This window comes from Lycorma delicatula, chromosome 2, assembly GCF_047948215.1.
Source record: "Lycorma delicatula isolate Av1 chromosome 2, ASM4794821v1, whole genome shotgun sequence".
NCBI lineage: Eukaryota > Metazoa > Arthropoda > Insecta > Hemiptera > Fulgoridae > Lycorma > Lycorma delicatula.
This window is the reverse complement of record NC_134456.1, coordinates 11,169,394-11,194,464: the sequence shown is the minus strand read 5'-3', so window position 1 is coordinate 11,194,464 and position 25,071 is coordinate 11,169,394. Positions and strand designations below refer to the sequence as shown.

The 25,071-nt window shown below is 31.1% G+C and overlaps 1 long non-coding RNA gene across 1 annotated transcript in view; it reads right to left on the bottom strand.

Annotated features, from left to right (window-relative positions):
* Window positions 1-24,661, bottom strand: part of LOC142320118 (uncharacterized) — a 36,567-nt gene extending 11,906 nt beyond the window's left edge. The window contains exons 1-2 of the long non-coding RNA XR_012755292.1: window positions 24,556-24,661; window positions 17,927-18,030 (exon numbers count right to left, since the gene is read on the bottom strand). This is a non-coding gene — a long non-coding RNA (uncharacterized LOC142320118). The remainder of the gene's footprint in view (window positions 1-17,926; window positions 18,031-24,555) is intronic.
* Between the last annotated feature and the right edge of the window lie 410 nt (window positions 24,662-25,071).

The window sequence follows — 25,071 nt, the reverse complement described above, 5'->3', positions numbered from 1 at the left end:
TTGCGGTAAATAAAGTTACCACCAACAGCTGGGGGAAAGCTGAAATCCAACAATAGCTTCACAAAAAAGTGGTTGCTTGCAACCACTTTTTTTATTAGTTAATATTATCCATGTATAAAGTAATCTGATAAAACTGTGTGAAAGGCGATATTAAACCGTGCCTACATGTAGCTGATTATTATAGCAACAAACAGGACACACACCAAGCATTGGTTGCGGCTGTACTTTTTGAATGAACTTTTCATACCTTTCCGACCTCAGTTAAAAGCTTAATATTAAATACATTATATTCAAAATATCGTCATCTTATTCAAATTGTTTGAGTGATTACAACGATGTGTTTTTTCCATAAAATATTCACTGAAACTAAAAGCAGGCTGTCTCATAAAAAACACTCTACATGCTTACATAATACTAGATTAGGGATAAATCCTAATTATTTATTGAGAAACAATCGTTTAACCTACCTCCAAAAGCAGAAAACTTTTATCTGCATCGGTTTTAATTTTATATCAATCAAAGTTGACATTCTCAAAAAAAAAGCAAAATATTGTGAGTTTTCCGCTTCTCACACCCCTAATTTTCAAACGAATGACTGTAACTAAAATCAGCCAAATCCAGTTGACAAAAGAAAAAAACTGCAGTTCCAATGATACCTTCATTTTTTGGGCAATTTTTTTTTAACTGAAATACAATAGATTAAACACAAGTGCCATCTTTCATGGCAACCACTATAATAATATTGTTGAAAGTCATGTACCAAAACTAGCTGCAAAAAAAAATTTAATTTTGTAGGGAAATTATTATCACAATTAATAATAACAAAAAGTTCTATAAGCTTCAAAAACAATATAGATCTACTTATTATTAAGAATTATTTAAGAACAAAGTATATGCAATACTCAGTCATAAAGATTTGTTATTAAATTACACTGTTAAAAGTTGAGGATCTTTAATCTGATGCTTCCAAAGATTTTTTAAATTTGTTAATAAAAATGACAACAGTAGATCTTGTCCATCTTGTATGTATTCTTTATGAAATGAGTATGCGCTAATAAGGGCACTGATATTGTAGAACTTGGATAAAAAATTTGGGAGTGTCTATATTAACAATGATTTTTCCTTAACTGAAATTACATTTCGTTGTAATGATTGCTGCAGTTAAACATTTTAACTGAAAATGATGTTGAAGAGGCCATTTGACTTAATGCTAACTCTTTGACAAGCACAGAATATATTCATCCTCTTTTAGTGAAGAAATGCTCTGCCTTTTTTATACAGTTCTTAACTAAGCTCTTCAATCATTTTTTAAATAGTCTTCTACATCCTAGTGTTACAAAAATTTGTTACATATGTCCATTATTTAAAAATAGTGACATTCAGATATCAATAATTACTGCCCTTGGCAAATACAATTTTTTTGCAAAGATCTTAGGTAAGTTAATTTATAAGAAAATCACACTTACATAAAAAAAAATTTATATAGTTCCAGCTCAACATTGTTTTTTGGAAGGTAAATCTACTTGAACAAACTTGTATGTACATACGGAAGATACTGTTGATGCACTAAATGATGGTAATTATCTTGATCAATTTATACTGATTTTTATTGTGCGTTTGATGTAGTTAATATCAAATTACCTATTAAAAAACTTGCCATAAGTTTTTGATACTGCGTGTCAATTTAATAATATAAATTGTTGTCTTTGATACATTCACTTCATACAGAATTCCCTATATTAAAATTTACAATTTTATCTCTAAGCCTATTTATGTTAATGTGGAGTAAGGCAAAGCATGCATTTATTAGGTTTTCCTATTTTTGTAGTATTTATAGATAACAGTTTATTCATACCCTATCACTTTTTTTTATTTTTCACAGATAATATGAAATGGTTTAAGCCTATTACAAAACTAGTTTACATTCAATTAATTCCAACTGACTTGAACTTTGTGAAAAAATTAATAAAAAAACTTACAAAAATTAATTTCATATTCAATTTTGAAGGTTTGCAGATGTTGATATAATTGTGCAACTGAATAATATAAAATACTGCAATACAAAAGATATCTTCTATTAAAAACTTGGCTGTATGTTTTGATAGCAAGTTATCCTTCAGTGAATAAACTTGTACTGTATCTAAGTCACTAAAAATGGTAAATTTTATTGAGAGATTCTCTACAAATTACAGAAATATTAACTCTGCAGAATTTTAATCATACACTTATACAGTATTAAATTATGGCTCTGTTGTTTGGCGACCTTTTGCTGACTTGCAATTAAAACTACTAGAAAGACCACATAGAATCTTTCTTAGATATGCCGCCTGTGATCTATGATTAAAATCTGTGATTCTATGCTCTTTACCTACCATAGCTTTATTCGTATTTTAAATTTATTAAAAATATCAAGAATTGAATCATTTCTGACGAGGACGGATTTAATATTTGCTAATAAAATTTTTAGTAATTACGTTGAATCCCCTAATTTATTACAGCTTTTTGACTTGCATATATTAAGAACTAGATTGCTTAGGCATAATTTTCAATATTTTCTCGGTTCAATCGATTTGTATACATCACCTATTACTAGGCTACATTTACAACGAAATGTAGATTAAGGTACGATTAATATCTTATCAAGAGCTACTTATGAATGATAATTTTGTTATGTACGTATGTTCTTTTAAATATGATTTTGTGCCTGTCTATTTCAATTAAGTAAATAAGTACACCTTAAAATTTACCACAATTACCAAACTTTAAAAACTTACCAAATACTAATCACCCAGCCTTTTCTTTAGGGTAAAAATAGAAAATTAGGTCATAACAACAAAGACAATTGCAAAATTCCAGCAAGTACTTTGAAAAATTATTAAACTACCAAACACCAAGGTAAGATTTCAATTTCAAAATCTAGCAACATGAATTAAAAGATCCAAAAAACATAATTATATGAAAATAAGACAAATCAGCCAGAAATTAAACAATGTAGAAGGTGATATAGTTTGACTGCAACAGAACTACAAAAAGAATCATGAAAACAACGAAGTAAAAACTGGAGAACTTGCTAGAAGAGATATGGAAAACTGAAAAAATCCTACAAGACCGGAAAATGCACTAATACATCCGCTACACAAACAAGATGAAACAGAAGTAAATAACAACATAGCGATTTCCCTTCTTACCTTTGACAAATAAGATTCTTTGAAAAACACTTCAAAATAGAATTGAATTAATCTTAGAATTAACATTTGAGAAAATACGAAGGATTGAGAAAAGTAAGATCATGTGCAGAACAAATCTTGAACCTTAAAACAATAATAAGAGAAAAAATGACAAGGCATAAAAACTAAGTAATTGTCTTTGTTCAAAAAGGCATACAACTCAATCTATAGAACTACCTTACCATCCCTGAAAAATTTGGTGTGGATCCCAACAGAATTAACATTACTAAACAGACTATTCTAAACACAAAATCAGAAATAAAATTAAAATGAGTAGTGTCAGAATTAAAACAGAAGTAAGACAAGGAAGTAATTTAGCATCAATCCTTTTCACCTGTCCTAGAGAAAGTAATAAAACAACAGGAAAAGGTGAAAAAATTTTGAACACTACTAAATAAAACTGGGTCTGAAATTGAAAGGAATTGGAATTAACTGCTGAGCATTTGCTGACAGTATTACAATTTTCTTGGAAAACCTCAAAAAGGCAGCAGAACAAGTAAACAATCTAAAATAATTTGCGAGGAAAATAAGTCTAAAAATTTGTTTGAAAAAGGCAGAATTCATGACCAACCAAGATTCTCCCAAGCCTCTAAACACAAAATGCGGAAAAATCAATAAAGATAACAAATTTAGATATATAGAAGAAATAATCTAAATTAATGATTTAGATATAAAAAAGTCCAATCAAACAAGAATGAAAAAAAAAAAATAAAATTAGTCCAATTACAAAGGATATTTTCATCAAAAAGAACATATCAGTAGATGCCAAAATCAGGTACTAAAATACAGTAATAATATAGTGATAATGCTGATTATGGCACAGATTCTGATGAAAACCCTGAACACAGATCAAAATTTGACAAACCAGTTGTAAATCAAAAGACAAAAAATTAGAGGTTTATAGTGAGTGATTCAGAGGAAAGTTATGATAGAACTATGAATCTGTCTGCCAGTAATTTCACTGATATAAGTAGCGGCAGCAATATTTAGATATCTTCTATTCCTGGTCAAACTGAAAATATCTTGAAGTGTGCACCGTTGGAGCCTCCAATGTTTTCAACAATGCACTATACAATAACAATGAAGGAGATAATGAATCGAATGAAACTTCACTTAATAACAGAGATAAATATTTCATTAGAACCTACCAGTGAAAATCCAGTTATTTTCCCAATGCCTTTCCACTATTAGTTAATGATGAAATAACAGCAAAGGTACAAATGCCACCCACCCCCCCCACAAACAGTGTATTATGCACTTTCATCAATCATGCCATTTTCAATTTATTAGTCGATGAGAGACATTATGCAAAACAAAAGATTAAATTTGAAAAGAGAAAGATACAAACTGAGAATTATTAAAAAGCTCTAGATTGAAGAAATAGAATCCACCTGATGTAAATGAAATCAAAAGAATTACACTGAAATTGTAAACCATACAGTATCACAGATACCATTTCTTCCACTCAAAAAACAAATATTTCTGTAATATAAATAAAACTGTTTTTAACAAATATTTCTGTAATATAAATAAAACTGTGTTTTTTTAACAAAATGATACTGATATCAAAAATAGGATAGATTATACAAACTGGTGTGTAATATTTATGAAAATGGGGAATTTCCATCAGACTTCAAAAAAAGTGTTGTAGTTATTATACCAAAGAAAGCAGGGGCAGATAAATGTGAAGAATACAGAACAATTAGTTTAACTAGTCATGCATCAAAAATCTTAACTAGAATTTTATACAGAAGAATTGAGAGGAGAGTGGAAGAAGTGTTAGGAGAAGACCAATTTGGTTTCAGGAAAAGTATAGGGACAAGGGAAGCAATTTTAGGCCTCAGATTAATAGTAGAAGGAAGATTAAAGAAAAACAAACCAACATACTTGGCGTTTATAGACCTAGAAAAGGCTTTCGATAACGTAAACTGGAATAAAATGTTCAGCATTTTAAAAAATTAGGGTTCAAATACAGAGATAGAAGAACAATTGCTAACATGTACAGGAACCAAACAGCAACAATAACAATTGAAGAACATAAGAAAGAAGCCCTAATAAGAAAGGGAGTCCGACAAGGATGTTCCCTATCTCCGTTACTTTTTAATCTTTACATGGAACTAGCAGTTAATGATGTTAAAGAACAATTTAGATTCGGAGTAACAGTACAAGGTGAAAAGATAAAGATGCTACGATTTGCTGATGATATAGTAATTCTAGCCGAGAGTAAAAAGGATTTAAAAGAAACAATGAACGGCATAGATGAAGTCCTACGCAAGATCTATCGCGTGAAAATAAACAAGAACAAAACAAAAGTAATGAAATGTAGTAGAAATAACAAAGATGGACCGCTGAATGTGAAAATAGGAGGAGAAAAGATTATGGAGGTAGAAGAATTTTGTTATTTGGGAAGTAAAATTACTAAAGATGGACGAAGCAGGAGCGATATAAAATGCCGAATAGCACAAGCTAAACGAGCCTTCAGTAAGAAATATAATTTGTTTACATCAAAAATTAATTTAAATGTCAGGAAAAGATTTTTGAAAGTGTATGTTTGGAGTGTCGCTTTATATGGAAGTGAAACTTGGACAATCGGAGTATCTGAGAAGAAAAGATTAGAAGCTTTTGAAATGCGGTGCTATAGGAGAATGTTAAAAATCAGATGGGTGGATAAAGTGACAAATGAAGAGGTATTGCGGCAAATAGATGAAGAAAGAAGCATTTGGAAAAATATAGTTAAAAGAAGAGACAGACTTATAGGCCACATACTAAGGCATCCTGGAATAGTCGCTTTAATATTGGAAGGACAGGTAGAAGGGAAAAATTGTGTAGGCAGGCCACGTTTGGAGTATGTAAAACAAATTGTTGGGGATGTAGGATGTAGAGGGTATACTGAAATGAAACGACTAGCACTAGATAGGGAATCTTGGAGAGCTGCATCAAACCAGTCAAATGACTGAAGACAAAAAATAAAAATCAAGAATAGTAAGACACACATTTCTATTATCAAAATCTGATATTAATTTAGGATTTTGTTTTTAAAAAATTCATGTTGAATATATGTAAAACAATAGATATACAATAATAGTTAATAAACAATGTTTTTTCTTATATAATAAGAAAAAAAAAAGAAAAATTTGTTACATATAAATGAAATTGAGCTGGTAAGAGTTATTGGTCTTAAACAAGTTTCTAAATGTCTATATAAACACCTAACACACTTCTTATAGTAATACGGTCTAGAAGAAGCAAGGTAGATGTTGCACATACCACAGTAAAGAAAACTTGGTGTCTTTTCATGTAGATGACAGTTATTACAGGCCCTTCTTCAATGATCATTAGCCTAATAACAAAGTTAAATTCTTGATTTAAATTAAAATCAAATCAAGTGGAAAATTATCTTGAGATATACATTACTGTAACAGGCAAATCTATAGAGATGCACCAATCAGTATATGTAAAGATAATTCTACAAAAATATGGGTTTAGCAACTGTAAACCTTAATCTTTCCAATTGAACTTGGTTGGGAACCTGGAAACTCTCCTCTAAACTCCAACGGTGAACAAATGATTGGAAGCTTAAATTATCTAGCTTCAGGCAAAATTCCACACTTAAGCTTTGCCTTGAATATTGCATCTGGAACACAGATTCAAACAACAAAGGCCCATTTTAATTTTGTAAAAAGAGATTTCAGATAATTTATTATTTAATCCAAAGCCAACTCTCTTAATAGATAATCAGAGTACTATTAAACTTAAAAATATAGTGATGTTCCACAGAAAAACAAAACTAGATGTCATTATGCGAGAAAGATGGTGAAAGAAGGAAACATTCAATCTGAAAAACAGGTAAGATATAGATTTACAAAAGGACTACAATCTGCTTAAAGGAATGTAAACACTCATGCGTATGAAAATTCAATGTGAATTATCGACTTCTGAGAACTTGAATAAGGTTTAGGATTACAATAATCATATGCTTTTTTTGTTTCATAAATTATTTATAATTCTTATTTTTGCGAGATGTTAATTTCTCGCACTTTTTAAGAATCGATGATTTGCGAAATTAAGTAGGTATATGTACTTAGTTGTGATGGTTTACTTGTTCTGTTCAGCGTTACAATAGTTCTTTGTAACCTATCTCCGGTTATTTTAGCGACTTCTACCCGACACTACTAAAAACGATTGACATTTGTTAGTAGTTATCATGAAACAGATCCGTTTTCCATTAATTGTAACATAAATGAAAGCTTCAAAAGTCTGTTACAAACTATCAATTGTTCTTTTTTATCAATATCGAAAAGTAACGGATAAGAAAATAAGTATTATAATCTCCAATAAATAGAGAGAAAATTACTAATTAAAAACGACTAATAATAAATCCACGATATATGATATTTAGTATGTTGCTACGTAAACAATTTTACAAAGAAACTCAAATGAATTTTAATCCTAAGTTGAAGCCCACACTACCAATTTATCAATACAAAATCTCATTTATATCCTATTAACTTATATTAGCATGGGATAAAATTACTTACATAGTTACATAAACAAAAGTGAATAACCAACATATATATATATATAATACTAATAATTTAATATCTATTAAATCACTCCGTAAAACGCTATAAGACAAACTGCAAATGATTATTAATCGATCAGTGATGTCAACACATGCAATTGTATACTTCAGTACATACGATATCTTGTTATAATAATGGAAAATACGCAAATTACTAAATCTGTCCACAAATAAAACAAAAATTAAAACCTGTAACCGACATTAAAAGAAAACCCCTGAAACACACCCGATTATAGTATCATATAGCAGCAAGGAACACTGTCCAGGCTCTGCGATTCGTACGGAGAATTGTGATACTCCCGCCACTTTTACGTTCCATTCCATTCCGTAATGGAAAAACAAATTATATATATATATATATAATTTTTTTATTTTTATCCTCCGGAACCACCGTAAGGTATTACTTCAGAGGATGATATGAATGAATGAAGTGTAGTCTTGTACAGTCTCAGGTCGACCGTTCCTGAGATGTGTGGTTAATTAAAACCCGACCACCCGGGTTCGAATCCCGATCAGGCGTGGCATTTTCACACACGCTACAAACCATCTCATCCTCTGAAGAATGCCTAACGGTGGATCCTGAGGTTACAAAAAACCACCAAAGAGCACCGGTATCCACGATCTAGTTTTCAAATCCTTATAAAACTACTGCCTTTACTAGGATTTAAAACTTAGAACTCTCGACCTTGAAATCAGCTGATTTGCGATGACGAGTTCATCACTAGACCAACCCGTGTGGCCGATTTTGATAATTTACTTTCCCGGTTGTATACTTTCTAGTCTGTATACTTTCATATATGGTATAATATTCAGCCGTTATAATATCATAACCGAATACACTATTTTAGAGATTAACAATTGTGGAAGGTTGTATGTATCTACCTTTCTTTTGTTATCTCCAGACTGAATTGATCGATTTGAATGAATTTTGCAACGCTGATTTGTAAACAGGCGACGTTTCCCCCTAGAAAAAGAAATATGAACTTTGTAGGTTGCATACATCAAAATTTTATTCCAAGGGTAGATGTGGTGTATATTCTTTCACATAATTTAATGCTCATTAGACAGCTAAAGTATTTCTGTACGATGTATTTGTTTTATTCAAACCTCCATAAAGGAATAAGAACAAAAATAATCTTTGAGAATACATTTTGTATTTAGCCTCATTCATTCATTTAACTCTTACACGCTGAAGCTGCAAGAACGGTTAGCACTAACCTTCCTGTAGGATAGTCGATGGTTCAAGGTCTGGCGAAACAGATTATATTAATTTTAATATTAACAGCTCTTCGGTTTCTTATCCTATATACGGTTTCTTATCCTTCACACTGTTTTCGGTCGTAATCAAGATATCCTGATGTAATATAAGCTATAGGTACATTAACGAGCGACACGGTCACCCCCATTCCAAATTGAAAAATCTACTCAGGACAAATGGAGATTTTCAGAATATCGTACAAATCGATTATCTATAGTCCTTTGTACGATAATATTATTGTTTATCGGTTTTATTCCTGTTTTATATTATTAAACAATATTACAAGTATTTCTGATAAAAATGAACCTATCTGTTTTATGTAATTCTGGTAAAGAGTTTCCAGAAATAACTGTAAGTTAAACGCTCTACACATGTTACCTTAGAAATGAATGGGTCTTTCTTTTTCCTGATTAGCCTTTAGTAATTACCGCTCAGATAATACTTACGTTCAGATAATAGGAAATATAGTGGGTGAATACGGGTTGGGCAGAAGGAATACAAGAGGGGGCCGACTTACAGAGTTTTGCATGAACTATTATTTAGTAATTGCCAACACCCAGTTTAAAAATCTTAAAAGAAGAATATACACATGGAAAAAGCCTGGTTATACTGCAAAGTATCCGGCATTAATAGCAACCATAATTTAGTGTTAATGAAATGTAGATTTGGGTTTAGAATCCTGAAGAAAAGTGTCAGATGAATCGGTGGAATTTAGAGAAGCTTGTGGAAGAGGAGGTAAAGAAGATTTTTGAGGAGGACATCGAAAGAGGTCTAAATAAAAATGGTAAGGTAGAAAATGTAGAAGAAGAAGAATGGGAAAATGTTAAAAAGTAAATTCTTAAATCAACGAAAGTGAACTTAGGTGGAACAAAGAGAACTGGTAGAAAACCTGATTTCAGACAACATATTGCAGCTGATGGATGAACATAGAAAATATAACAATGCTAGTGATGAAAAAAGTAAAAGGAACTATCGACAATTAAGAAATATTTTAAACAGGAAGTGATAACTAGCGAAAGAAGTGTGGATTAAAGAAAAATGTTCAGAAATGGAAAGAGAAATGATCATTGGTAAAATAGACAGAGCATACAGGAAAGTAAAGGAAAATTTTAGAGTACATAAATTAAAATCTAATAATGTGTTAAACAAAGATGGTACACCGATTTATAGTACAAAAAGAAAAATAAATATGTGGGTGGAATGGAATATATTGAATTGTTATAAGGAGGAAATTAGAAAATTGTGTTATAGAGGATGAAAGGGGAGAAACAATACTGAGATCTGAATTTAAGAGAGCATTAAAAGAATTGAATGGCAGAAAGGCTCATGGAATAGAGAGAATACCTGCAGAATTACTGTGTACTGCAGGTGTGGAAGCGATTGAGAGATCATACAAACTGGTGTGTAATATTTACATAAAAGGGAAAGTTCCGTCAGACTTCAAAAAGAGTGTTACTGTCATGATACCAAAGAAAACAGGAGCAGATAAATGTGAAGAATACATAAAAATTAGCTTAACTAGTCATCTCATCAAAAATCTTAACTAGAATTCTATACAGAAGTATTGAGAGGAGAGTGGAAGAAGTGTTAGTAGAGCACCAATTTGGTTTCAGGAAAAGTACAGGGACAAAGGAAGTAATTTTAGCACCCTGATTAATAGTAGAAGGATGATTAAAGAAAAACAAACCAGCATGCTTGGCATTTATAGACCTAAAAAAGGCATTTGATAACGTAGACTGAAATAAAATGTACAGAATTTAAAAAAATTAGGATTCAAGTACACAGATAGAAGAACAAATTCGAATATTTACAGGAACCAAACAGCAACAGTAATAATAGAAGAACATAAGAAAGAAGCCGTAATAAAAAAAGGGAGTCTGACAAGGATGTTCCCTATCCCCATTACTTTTTTAATCTTTACATAGAACTAGCAGTTAATGATGTTAAAGAACAATTTAGATTCGGAGTAACAGTACAAGGTGAAAAGATAAAGATGCTACGATTTACTGATGATATAGTAATTCTAGGTGACAGTAAAAAAGATTTGGAAGAAACAATGAACAGCATGGATGAAGTCCTATGTAAGAACTACCGCATGAAAATAAACAAGAACAAAACAAAAGTAATGAAATGTAGTAGAAATAACGAAGATGGACCACTGAATGATACGAAGAGAAAAGATTGTGGAGGTAGAAGAATTTTGTAATTTGGGAAGTAGAATTACTAAAGATGGATGAAGCAGGAGTGATATAAAATGCCAAATAGTACAGGCGAAACAAGCCTTCAGTCAGAAATATAATTTCTTTACATCAAAAATTAATTTAAATGGGGAAAGGAGTTTTGAAAGTTTGGAGTGTAGCTTTATATGGAAGAGAAACTGAAAATCGAAGTACCTGAGAAGAAAAGATTAAAAGCTTTTGAAATGTGGTGCTACAGAAGAATGTTAAAAATCAGATGGGTGTATAAAGCAACAAATGAACAGATGTTGTGGCAGATTGATGATGAAAGAAGTATTTGGAAAAATACAGTTAAAAGAAGAGAAAGTTATATGCTACATGTTAAGGCATCTTGGAATAGTCGCTTTAATATTGGAGGGACAGGTAAAAGAAAAAAATTGTGCAGGCAGGCAACGTTTGGAATATGTAAAACAAATTGTTAGGAATGTAGGATGTAGGGGGTATATACTGAAATGAAATGAAATGACTAGCACTAGATAGGGAATCTTGGAGAGGTGCAGTCAAATGTCTTCAGTCAAATGACTGAAGACAAAAAAAAAAAAATATTAGGGTTTATTAATCAATCAAAATCTGTTATTTATTTTGAAATAAATCTATTTATTTATTTTAAACCATGGATAAGGTTGGACTGTGCATTACCATTTTTCAGAGACAGGTTATATAGGATATGGCATAAAATTTTCAAAGCCACAAAACTAAGACTGAAAGTTTAAGAAAAATATATATATGTGGATTATGGCAGCTAAAAAACATTTTAAAAATATGAGGGAATTACCTGCAAAGAATCAGTGGAGAATTAAAAAACCAGTATACTTCTATGCTTACTATTAAATAAAAGATATAAAAAACATACATAAATGTTGTTTCTGCTGAAGGTAAAATTGCTATTTTTAATGAACATGGTTCTTAGATCTAGTTTATTTATAATTTTTATTAACGTCCTACTATCAAAAAAATAAATAAATTTTAAGATAAATTTTATGGCAAAGCTACATCTTTTGCAGATGATACTACTCTAGTATATTCATAAGAATCTTGATAGGTTGCAAACTATAATGCAGAGTGATCTGGATAATTTAGGCTTATAGTTTTATGTCAGTAAATTAGTTCATAACACTTTAAAAATCAAATATCTACTTTTTACTTCACAATCTGCTTCAGCTTATTAGTGCCATTAACGGTATGTTAATGGAACTAATAAGCACAGTCACCATTAACGGTATGTTAATGGTGGCTGTGCTTGTATAGAATGCGACTGTTAAGTGATATCTCAGGTGAATTTTATTAAATACTTGGGTTGATTGTTTTTTTAAAATAAAGGGATTTCCATAAACAGAGTTTGAAGAAATATTTGATTATATGCATTAAAAAAATTTCATCATAAAAGGAAGTTTTTCCTCTTTTTTCGATAAGATCTCTCTACTCATGTTAAGTAAATTTCAGTTAATGTAATCCCTCTATCTTATCTGCTATAAAGAAGACAAGAAATAAACAAGGACATTGCAAGAGGGCTGAGTAAAAAAGATAAGGTAGAAAATGTAGAAGAAGAATGTGAGAATGTTAAAAAGGAAATTCTTAAATCAGCAGAAGCAAACTTAGGCGGAATAAAGAGAACTGGTAGAAAACCTTGGGTTTCAGACGATATATTGCAGCTGATGGATGAACGTAGAAAATATAAGAATGCTAGTGATGAAGAGAGTACAGGGAACTATCGGCAATTAAGAAATGCTATACAGGAAGTGCAAACTGGCGAAAGAAGAGTAGATTAAAGAAAAGTGTTCAGAAGTGGAAAGAGAAATGAACATTGGTAAAATAGACGAAGCATACAGGAAAGTTAAGGAAAATTTTGGGGTACATAAATTAAAATCTAATAATGTGTTAAACAAAGATGGTACACCAATATATAATACGAAAGGTAAAGTCGATAGATGGGTGAAATATATTGAAGAGTTTTATGGAGGAAATGAATTAGAAAATGGTGTTATAGAGGAAGAAGAGGAAGTTGAGGAGGATGAAATGGGAGAAACAATACTAAGATCTGAATTTAAGAGAGCATTAAAGGTTTTAAATGGCAGAAAGGCTCCTGGAATAGACGGAATATCTTAGAATTACTGCGCAGTGCAGGTGAGGAAGCGATTGATAGATTATACAAACTGGATTAGCTTAACTAGTCATCTCATCAAAAATCTTAACTAGAATTCTATACAGAAGAATTGAGAGGAGAGTGGAGGAAGTGTTAGGAGAAGACCAATTTGGTTTCAGGAAAAGTATAGGGACAAGGGAAGCAATTTTAGGCCTCAGATTAATAGTAGAAGGAAGATTAAAGAAAAACAAACCGACATACTTGGCATTTATAGACCTAGAAAAGGCATTCAATAACATAGACTGGAATAAAATGTTCAGCATTTAAAAAAAATTAGGGTTCAAATACAGAGATAGAAGAACAATTGCTAACATGTACAAGAACCAAACAGCAACAGTAATAATTGAAGAACATAAGAAAGAAGCCGTAATAAGAAAGGGAGTCTGACAAGGATGTTCGCTATCTCCGTTACTTTTTAATCTTTACATGGAACTAGCAGTTAATGATGTTAAAGAACAATTTAGATTCGGAGTAACAGTACAAGGTGAAAAGATAAAGATGCTACGATTTACTGATGATATAGTAATTCTAGCCGAGAGTAAAAAGGATTTAGAAGAAACAATGAACGGCATAGATGAAGTCCTACGCAAGAACTATCGCATGAAAATAAACAAGAACAGAACAAAAGTAATGAAATGTAGTAGAAATTACAAAGATGGACCACTGAATGTGAAAATAGGTGGAGAAAAGATTATTGAGGTAGAAGAATTTTGTTATTTGGGAAGTAGAATTACTAAAGATGGACAAAGCAGGAGCGATATAAAATGCTGAATAGCACAAGCTAAACGAGCCTTCAGTAAGAAATATAACTTGTTTACACCAAAAATTAAGGAAATTTAATTTTCTTACGGGTGGATAAAGTGACAAATGAAGAGGTATTGTGGCAAATAGATGAAGAAAGAAGTGTTTGGAAAAATATAGTTAAAAGAAGAGACAGACTTTATAGGCCACATACTAAGGCATCCTGGAATAGTCGCTTTAATATTGGAAGGACAGGTAGAAGGGAAAAATTGTGGAGGCGGGCCACGTTTGGAATATGTAAAACAAATTGTTGGGGATGTAGGATGTAGAGGGTATACTGAAATGAAACGACTAGCACCAGATAGGGAATCTTGGAGAGCTGCATCAAACCAGTCAAATGACTGAAGACAAAAAAAAAGAAAGTGATTTGGGTTTCAGTAGGGAGGGGGAGTACTGAATTTGCAATGCATATTTCTGTATTATTTCTTAGTATTTATAAAGTACTTGATACGATTAGTCATCAAATTCATTTTTAAAATGTATATAACTTAAATTAGAGATCTAGCTTTAAAATGTTTGCATATCATCTATAAGGCAGAAGCAAATGCATAATTGTGGGCGATTGTTATGAGGAATAATCTTCCGGTGAATTGTATAATCCCCATAGCCCGATTATTAAGGACCTATTCTATTTATTATTCTTAAAGACCTATTTCACAAAAATTTTACAGTAAGAGAAAGCTATATATCTTTTGCAGATGTTGCTCTAGTACATTCATCTAAGAATATTGATAGGTGACAGACTTATCTGGAATGCTTTAAAAATTAAATATCTAATTTCTTTTTTATCATCTGCTTCCAGATTATTAGCTCCATTAATATGCCAGTGTTGATTGTGCTCGTATTCAAATACAATGTCACTTTTCAGTCGTATCTTGGGTGAATGTATTAAATACTTAGGGTTGATGGTAGACTGCAAATTATCAAGGAATTTACATATACGAGTAAAGATTTTTTAAGAGGTATTTGTTTACATGATCTTCATCAAATCTACTTTGATATAGTTCATTCAAAATTAACTATGGATTGCATTGCTGGGGATCAACTTATTGGCTATCTTCACCTGATTATAATTTTGCAAAATGCTATTGTACAGGTAATGTGTGGTACGACTAGGAAAACATTCTTCCACCTTTTTTCAGTAAATACCTGTATTTTACATTAATCTCTTTTGTTTATAAGGTCTTCTAACCTTTTACAAATGAAGTGGTAACAGCTACGGGTGAAAGCTATTATAACACTAAGCAAACTTTTACAGAAAATGTTACTGTTCAAAGGCCTTACTGTACACTGTTTTAAAAATCTTTATTTGTTTACACCTATGTTCTTTAAGTGCCTAATGGGTAGTGTAAGAAGTACCTGTAATTATAATTTAAATTAATTAATTTAAAAGAGTGAATTTTTTACTTTAAAATTGATTAGATGAAATGGAAGCACTGTATTCAACGGTGATTTTGTCTAAATGAAAGAGTAGTCAATTTTAAATTTAAATGTTATATTAATATACATCGTGGTATCAATATTGTGTATATGTGTGTGTGTAGGGGGAGAAGAGGAGAAACTGAAGAAAACTAAAGTTTTCTATTTTAATGTTTCTAATTATAATTACCGATTTAGTACTTCTACCAACGGACAAGCTTTTGCTTTACAGGTAAAACATTTTCATATGCAACTATCAAAAACAGTGGGCTGTTTATCGACATATTAATACATGTGTGTGCTACATTACTAGTACACTGCTTGAAATTTGACAACCTACAAATGTTACCTGAACTTAATCCAAATTAGCACTTGGTTCTATATTAACACGTGCTTTTTCCCCATTTCTTTTCTTCCTTGACGAGTTGCAGCTTTTCAAACTATATATTTGGTTTTTCGAGGCCATTTTGTATTTAACAACAAAATAATCGAACGATTAACTCACTATTTATAAACACACACACACCCAATGCTTACTTGAAACTCAAATAATGATTCTAATGATGAAGCCAAAAAATGAAATAAAAAAAATTCTCTAACGTAAATACCCATCTGAAAGCCAGCATTAAGAATTGAAACAAAAATTCACAACTGAAAAATTCCAAAGCTGTAATTCAGGTTTTACCCGAAAAAATATGCTTGAATTAGAGGCAAAATGAAAAAGAAATTCCTTAATTTTGTATTACCTCCCCTTAAATCACTATCAATTACTTTGAAGCATAAGGTAAATTTGAAAAATACGTAAAAATTCTTATAAGTAGTATACTTATAATGTTGTTACACGGGATACCTTAGAAACTATGACAGATACAGTTCTGGGACCTATTTTTTTGATTTCCCAGCTCAAAAACCGTAAGAAACAATTGAATTTGCCCCTTAATTGACCTTCCCAGAATTTCAGAAAGCCTTAATTTACCGGAGGAACTGAAACTCGAGCGAAGTCTTTCACTCTGTATAACTCGCTAACAAAGCGTTTTCGGAGCTATGTTTATGTGAACTTTTTTCTTATTTTTAGCCTCAAGAATGAGTTGTCAAAGTATTGCCTTATCCTCCTGAATCACTCTGTATAATGATTGTTCAAGGGGATCATGTGGGGGGGGGGCAGAGCCCCTCCGATTTTTACAATATACGGTCTAAATGTAAAATTATAATTTTACGTTCCGATAATTTAAAAAAAAAATATAGAAAAAATTTGACAAAGTTTTTTCAAAAATTGAAAAACATTTTTTCTCGATTTAAAATTGGTTTTTTAACATGATAATTATTTTTGAGTGATTTGTGCAAGAATTTTTGGGTAACATATAACGAAAGAGTACTGAACATTATCGCCAGGTTAAAAATGCTATGTTCAGCATTTTAAAAAGTTTACGGTTCAAGTATAGAGATAGAAGAGCAATTGCTGACATTTACAGGAACCAAACTGGAACAGTAATAATCGAAGAACATAAGAAAGAAGCCGTAATAAGAAAGGGAGTCCGACAAGGATGTTTTGTCATGTAGGACTCCCTACATGTCCTTGTGCAAGGACTCCCTTGTACAAGGTGCAATGCACCTTGACGCTGAAGGTCAAAGTGCATCAGAAATGTACAAGGAGGCCTCGAGTCATTGTCTGTGATTAGGCATCGACCTCACTCCCAAATACGGATCAGAGCAAAGAGAGAACGGTATGTTTTTATCAGAGGCTTACTAACTTTGTAAATCTGTTTCGAGGTCTTTGAGTAAATCGAATTGTAGGACAAAACTGAAGTTGTTGCAGTCAACACTTGTTTTGTTAGCACGAGGATAGTATTTTTGGCGTTTAAAGACACAATCAAAAATGATTTGAGTGCATCGTCTAATTAAAGTTACAAGTTTTACATTGGGATCGCGGACGCGACTTAACTAATAATAAAATAATATCTACGTTGTACCTGAAAAAACATACACAGCATATACAAAATTTATATCTATTTTCATAAAACTTAATTTACACTGCTTATCTAAGTAATTTTAATGTAAAATTTATGTTGAACCTGAAATAGAAACATGCACAAAAATAGACATAAAAAATTCCCTAAAGGAAAGTTCCTATCAGGGGACCCTACTGGGACTAGGCACCTACCGCAATTTTATAAGAATATTATACTATCAACTTAAAAACTATACAACTTATTTTTAACATGAAAATTTATATTAAACAATAATAACAAAAGTAAGTACCTTTAGTAGAAAATTATCCTACAATAAAAGGGAGTACCACAATGTAAGGAGGGCCACTTACATGGCAGCTCTCCCTTAGAATATTAAATGAACCGTTGAGTTACCTGAAACAAAAGAAAATAAGACAAATTCAATTAGCGGTTGTGAAATTAAGTAGTTTTGTTTTAGTTATTTAATTCATTTCATGTATGATAGCACTTAATTTTTTCTAACAAAAATATTTATTAGGAATGATTAGGTGGTCCATTTTTATTTCTTAAATATTTAACCTGAGGTACAAGTATTTATATAGACATTTTTTACAGAAATAGAATCACTAGCTAGGTAGGTACACAAGAAAAGCTATACCTTCTTCCAGACTAGATAGATACAAAGAACAGTGAATTTTTTACAGACCCCGCATCGGGTAGATATCCATTGAGAAATCATTGAAAAACACCCTTTAAATAGATCAAGGTAGAAGAAAATAAAAGAAAAAAAGTTGAAGATAGAAGGTGAGAAAGGAAGATTGCTAAACAAGACAACTCGCTTAAAAAAATTCTAAGCCCCTTTTAAGGCAGCAAGGATTCCTCTTATACAAGATCAGAGCGCTTTACCAAGAATAAATGCAAAAACATTATTCTGAATTAAGGTTCACTGATGTAGATGGTAACAAATCTATATCGCATCCAGGAATATGTGTTATATGAACCTACTTGGCCGAGCTAAAATTTTCAGCTAAGAATAATGTTGAATGGTAACAAAAATCGATACAGGATATCAGTATACCACCTGATCCTTTTACTAATTTTTATATTATTTTTTTAAAAATCATATTTAATATTTTTATAGAATGAAATGCATCATTTATTTTCTTATTATTTTTTAACATGGGGCACCCAGATTTTATCTTGATCCCTGAGTGCGCAATCAAAATTAACAGGCAGTTTTTATCGATTCAGAGATAAGTTTTTCTTTGAGATTTATGCGTACATTTACCTCTAATGTAACAATAATTGTCTGGATGATTTGAGCATCCACCAACGTTTTAGAGGCAATGTAGCAAATAAAAATGAGAAAAAAATCTTTTCAGTACTATAAAGAATTTATGAAAATATAGCAAAACACTAATAACTGTGTGAACACAACACACATTATAGACAATTGAAGTTAGACTGAATAAAATGTTAAGCTCTGTAGTAGGCAACAACAGATGTCTGTATGATTCGGCTGTCTCAGTGGACAGCCGAATCACCCAGCTTTTGACCCAGTTCTTAAGAATCCTAATATGAGGAACGTCCGCGTTGTACTGCGCCTGTGGGTGTCTGTACACGACGTCTGCTGCAGCATATGAGTGTTGACTCTCCCTTGTTCTTTCCATCATGTCCGTGCTTGAACCCCCCGTGGAGAATAAACCATGTAAATTTTACATTTGATCTTACAACGTACGATAAGCGTTCCACACCACCTATTGTTTTCCGGCAGATGTTTCAGTTTCTCCTCGCCAAGTCGAACCCAGGCGTGGTGATACATACTGATGGGTCGAAGCATGGCGGTAATGTTGGTTGTGCTTTTGTTATCAATGAACAGTCCTATATGTTTGGCCTACCCGGTGTTATGAGTGTGTTCACCGCAGAACTACTCGCTGTGGATAGGGCTCTAAGTATCGTTGGCCCTAAATATAGGAGCATTCTTATTTGCAGTGACTCGTACAGTGATCTCCAGGCGTTGGAAAATCTTTATTCCAAACATCCTATCGTCATTGACATTTATGATAAAATCGCTGAGTTAAATAAACGCAACAGGGAGGTAGGTTTTTGCTGGATCCCCAGCCACGTTGGAATTCTAGGTAACGAAAGAGCAGATTCTGCTGCCAAGGAAGCGTGTATTCAGCCTCCTTTCACCACCCGAGTTAGTACCTTTGATTTTATCAATCATATAAAACAATCACTGCGAGTGAGGTGGCAACGCGACTGGACGGCTACCGTCGATAACAAACTCGCAATGGATTAAGGATTCAGTGTTGCCATGGGGCTCCTCTTGCAGAAACTCTCATCATGAGGAAGTGGTCCTCTGCCGGTTACGGTTGGGACATACGAGGATCACACACGAATACCTAATGTCAGGAGAAATGTTTTAATAATTTAAAAAAAATAATTTTTATTAACTATTTTACATCTACAATGATATTAGATTATAAGAATTAATTACATTTTTAGTAAGTAGAAGCAAAGTATATAATACGCTAACACCAATCAGCTATGGATAATTTAATTACATGTTCATTCATTTAAAGCTGGTAAAAGAGTAGTCGATGAAACACATGATGTTACTGTTCCCAACTGTGAGGTACATTTCGCAAATAATTTTCTTTGACCTAGCAGAAGTTTTATCTTCAGTTATTGAATTACATAATCTGTCACAATCGCAATGTACTGATGCATATAAACCACAAAAGAGATAAGCGGTACAATTGCTTTCTATTTCATTAAGAATAATGATTTTCATACACGACCAGTCCCAGTGGTGAATGGAGTGAAGGTGTTGCTTGTAGAGCTGAAAGATTTTCTGCGTTTTAGTGGGACTGGCCTACTCTGTGTAGAAGATGATGGGCAATTGTTTCAGTCCTCACTTTCCTTACTATGCCCGGCATGAAATTCTTTTTTCTTGAGAATGCCAATGCTATTTTGTGGGACATGCATCTCGTATCTTGTCGCATTCAATCTTTTGTTTACGGCATATGACATATATAAATGATTATAATTATTTTATTGATTTTTTTTTTCAAGGTACAATTTCTTCCTAAGTAACTAGAAATAAAAAAAAAATTATAAAATAAAATCATAACAGCTCCGGTTCTATCGTTTTTTAAAATAAATATTTAAATATCAATCGGGTTTAAGGTAATTCTTGATTACAAATCAATGTTCAGCTGTTCATGATTTTCTGGCACCATGACTATGTCACTCATAATATTAGTATAAACATGAGATTATAATCTACAGATTTTAGTTTAACTGTAAGTTTGCTCACAAAAAATGAATTACAAAACACATCTCACAGTTGGAAACAGCAATATCATCATGTCTTTCATCAATTGTTCCTTTACCAGCACTAAATAGAATGAAGAAGTGGTTGAACAAGTAAATTGTCAATTGTCAATTGTAAATTCCTGATCTGTGAATTCTGTGCTATACAAGTCATGCGAGATACAAGTTTCCCATTAAAGTTGATTTCTTTAAATTTATGATGACACTATACAACCGGTCAATGTGATGAACAGAGTGAAAGGACCAATTTCAGGGCTGAATATCAGCTATAGTTTAGTCAGCTTCATGATGGTATGCAATAATTTTTGTGGGAAAGGCATCAGGAAAACCATTAAAATATCCATTTTCCTCAGAAAGCCTAACTATTGATGTTCAGTTTTTATTAAGATTGGCTCCGCGTTTTTTTGGAAATAGATATGTGTCATGTCAGGTAGGTTATCTGTTGAGTTATGACTCCTTCAGAGACATAAAAATATTAATTATTGTGAACTAGATTCCTTGAGTCGATTGGAATCCCTTATAACTCAAATAGATTCCATGAATATCGATTACATCTTTGAGCTTTGTCTTTGATAAAATTCTGGATTTATCTCTTAGGCTGAGGCAATAGCTACTTTCTTAATGGCCCCTTAACAGAGTGATATCCGTCTGCTTATGAGACTTATATCGCAGGCAAATTATTATATTAAAAGCACAACAGACTAAACTTAGATGTCTTGATGAATTAATTTACACTTCTTATAATTTAATTCACCAAATTTCTTCATAACAAAAAGCATAAAGTTAAATTTTATAATTTTAAGGTGGATTGAATTTTGTGTTAACTAAATATCATTAAACAAAAATTTATACCAATACAACTTATAGACTTTGTTACTTATTTGTAATTTAATAACAACTAAATTGGTAAGTTTTCTTTTTCAGCAATGTCAGATGGAGGACTTTTATCCCTGACTTTAATCATAGATAGAATTGTCATTTTCATCAAATTAGATTGGAGAAGAAACAGTAATCGGTGAGTTTTCAATTTATTTATTACAATATATAAAATGTGCAATGCAATAAGTAAAAACCATTAAAAATTTTATGCAGAAAAGTGGTAACATCAATGTACATTTAAGAATGTCCAGCAGCTCTTACAGGGGGGTGAAGACATGTGTAAGGAAAGATTAGAAGGGCTCTAGCAAAAAGAAAAAAAAAGTTCATAGGTTTTTTAAGTTGAGAGAAAACATTTTTAAAAATTAGGAAAACTTGGAATTAACTCATAGATTCTTGATTCGATATTATAATATTTAAAGGCTTATGAATGTAATTAAATTCCATTGTATGAATAACAATTTGTCTTAATAATCAATAAAATATTAGTAATGAAGGGATTAATTTGGATAACATCTAAAGTTCCAGGTTGTCTTTCAAATTACTTCATATAAGAGATGAAGCATATGGTGGCAGGTTTTAATGTATCTATCAAAGAGAGAGAAACGATTATTTAATTTTCATGAGAAAGTTTTTTATGTATTTTGGGGTAAGAGTGACATCTCCACTTTCACTGTTGGGAAATGATATTTATAACCACTGATATTCTTTTGCAGAATTTACAAAATCTGCTAGAGTATTATAATTTTCAAACCATACAAAGATCACTTATATATATTTTTTTTTGAATAAGTGTTAAGAGAATAAAGCTCACAGAGACAAAAACCCTTTAAATCATTAATTCACTTTCAGGTGTGATTTTTAATTGCAACTTACCTGTAAATTATGGTAGTAAATAATTTACTTTGTTATCCACTAAAAATTTGTGTACCTGCACTTACATGTAGTTTCTGCCTTAACTAAAAATTATATTTTAATAAATGATGTCATTTTGTGATAATAAAATTCTTAACGGTTAAACCAAAAAATATAATTTAATAGTACATATGAGATGAAGAGATAATCATTGAAAATTAATGTAATCATGGCAGTTTATTTATTGACTAGTAAAGAAAAATTGTATTTTAAATCAAACTTGTCATTTTGCAATGTTGTTCAGGAGAGGTACAGTGGTGGGAAAGTTTCTGTTATCAAAATATAATTTCTGAAAAAAAACTCACCTTACAGCTGCTGTTGATGTAGTCTACAATCGACATAATTTGTCACTTCCAATCTATTATCAGCAATATCATATAAAATACACTTTCATGATTTATTACGCCTTCAAATCTAACATTTGCCTCCGAGATCATTCTGTTATCATACATTACTTTGTTCTAAGTACCATATTAAATTCTTAATCTTATAAATCTTTTTCATTTAAAACTTACTAATGAGAAATAAATTTTTAAAAAACAAAAAAGGGATTGATAATATGGATAGAGATAGATAGAATGGTTGATGGTAATAAATGGATTTTTATTCTGTTTTTCATACATTGAATCGGTTCTTAAAGTAAGTTCTGTATTACCTACCTAAATGCTACTTGAACAGAGTAAGATGTGTATTATAATGTACTTAAAATATCATACTCAAATGCATGATAATTAATAGAAAGTCACGTATATTGCTATGTTTATTCTTTATAAATATTATTGTGCAGTGTACTGACAGGACAGCTTAACAGCAGGTGTACTACGTAGCAATTTCCCAGTTTTTGGAAAGTATTTTAAATTCTTTAAGATAAAAAAAATGTAATTTTAAATTTTCTGATATATTTTTAAAACATTTATTATACCGATAAAACTACTTAGTAACTGTAGTATCAGTATCAGAGGAGAAAATTTAATTTCAAATCGTACCTCACAAATTGTGAACAGGTAGTAGAAATTTTATCTTTTGACAAAAAATGCACATGTAAATTTAGGTTCACACTTCAAGTTGTAGAATGTGGAGCACCTCAGATAAAAGTTCTTGCTTTCTTTATTGTTTATTAATGATGTGATTGTTCTCACAGGTAACACAACTACCTATTTCTAAAGATAATTATTAAAAATAAATTGAAAATTGCATAATTGCAGCTTTAAAAAATTATTCACTAGATGTATCCATCTAACATAACATTGCAGATAGCATGGCCAGAATTCCCATTAATGATACTGATACTATTTTTGTTGTCCGTAAACAAAACGTCTGGGTTTTTTATTTGATAGATTCTTGTGGGATGATAAAATTGGTTTTGTTTGTTAACAAAATTGAGTGAACCGTTTTACTCTGAAGAACCTTTACAAAACACTAAGCTTACTTAGACGCATACTGTGTGAGAAAGGTACAATCAGTTTATTTTACAATTAAAAGATTTACTTTTACAAAAACAATATTGTTCTGTTGATGAATTAAAAAATGGGCAAACATATGATTTATCTGCGACCACTTCAGATATAAGTATATGCTCGAAATAATTTTCAGTAACGATTTCTTAACCGTTAATTATTTTGTAGTAACATATTATTGATGTATTTACATTAATATTATTTCATGTGTTTGATTAAATAGTTAATATGAACTTGAAATAAAACTATAATTTTTTTCAAATTTTATATTTCTTCAGATCAGAAAAAACATTTATTTATAAATTAGCAAGTTAGGTTAAATAATTTGTTATAATAAAAAAATCACCCTTACCAACATCATATTATAACCTTAGGGCTTTGGGTCATTCGACAATCCGCAGAAGAGATACTTTTTTTTTGTAATTTAAAACATTAAAATTAAAAACGTAAATAAAAAATTATACATTACTAATAACCTACGAATAGGACGTCATTGTATACGGAAATAAGTTAGAAAACTTGATAATTATTAATTTAAATAGAAAATCATCTTCAAATTTTATATGTTCCTTTATTAATTTATTGTTATTACAATAATGTTTCGAGATTGCTTGTTTTATAATAATCGGTGGGAAAATCTAATATTTTAATAAAATTATTTGTAATTATTTTTTTAATAATTAGTTGTAATTATGTTTATTTTATAAAATATGATTAGCATAATTGGATTTATCGAAACAGACTTTCTTTATATTATTAATATGTTCTTTAGCTCCAATAGAAAAATAACGGTTGGTCATAGCAATATATACAAGAGGGAGTCTTACATAACGTTTGAAACTATAGCCAACTTGCAGTTTTTTTTTTT